We start from the raw sequence: 1,038 nt of genomic DNA on the forward strand, positions 1-1,038 counted from the left end.
TTTCTGGGGGTTTTCTCCCCTCCAGTATTTCGTAATTAATTTCAAAGAAATAAATCCGTTCGTTTTTTGTTGTTGTTTCTTTAATCTTCCGGTATAGCCTAAATCTTTTTTCTTTTTTTCTTTCTTTTTCTAAGAAAGAAAGAAAAGAATTATGTCTGCTGTTGACACCATTTCTGTTGGTCTCTCTCTCTCTCTCTCTCTCTCTCTCTCATTGTTTCTCTCCGACTCTCTGTCTGTATGTATGTATGTATGTCTCTGTCTGTCTGTCTCTCTCTCTCTCCCTCTTTCTCTCCCTCTCTCTCTCTCTCTCTCTCTCTCTCTCTCTCTCTCTCTCTCTCTCTCTCTCTCTATTTCCATCTATCTTTCTGAGTCACTCTCCTCTGCTTCTCTCCCTTCCTTTTCTGTCTGGAGTTGACACTGGTTTCCGCTTCCCGTCTTCCGTTTTGAGGCACCGTGCATGCAGGAGAGAGTTATGTCCACATGCCTTCCGGCTTGGTACTGCCCTCTGCTGGTACCACGACGACTGCTGCAACTGTTCCTGCTGCTGCTGCTGCTGTAGCTGCCTGCTTCTGCTGCTAAAATAGGAGGAGGAGATTTTTGTTTCTCTATACTACACTGATGTACCACTAATACTGGTGCAGCAACTACCGCTGCTTGTTACTGTTGTGTTGGCGATGTCTGGTTCTTCTTGTCCGAAGACCACTGAGTCGCTATCCTGCTGCTGCTGCTATTTCTACAGCTACTACTACTGCTGCTGCTGCAGCTACTGTTTCTACTACTATTATTATAACTACTACTGCTACTACTACTGCTGCTGCTGCTGCTGCTGCTACCACTCCTGCTATTAATACTCTTGTGTCCAACGTTAGCCTTCAAACACGTCGATTGACGATGCGTCTGCAAAAGGGTTAATCAATTGAAGAGTTGGAGACAAGCGATAGCCCGAATACATTGCGGTAAAAAAAGGGACAGTCTGTTGTTATTTCCAGGCTATTAATTTTTGCTGGCGTTCAGCTGAATGTTGACATTTTCCTTTGC

This window comes from Babylonia areolata, chromosome 24, assembly GCF_041734735.1.
Source record: "Babylonia areolata isolate BAREFJ2019XMU chromosome 24, ASM4173473v1, whole genome shotgun sequence".
Taxonomy (NCBI): domain Eukaryota; kingdom Metazoa; phylum Mollusca; class Gastropoda; order Neogastropoda; family Buccinidae; genus Babylonia; species Babylonia areolata.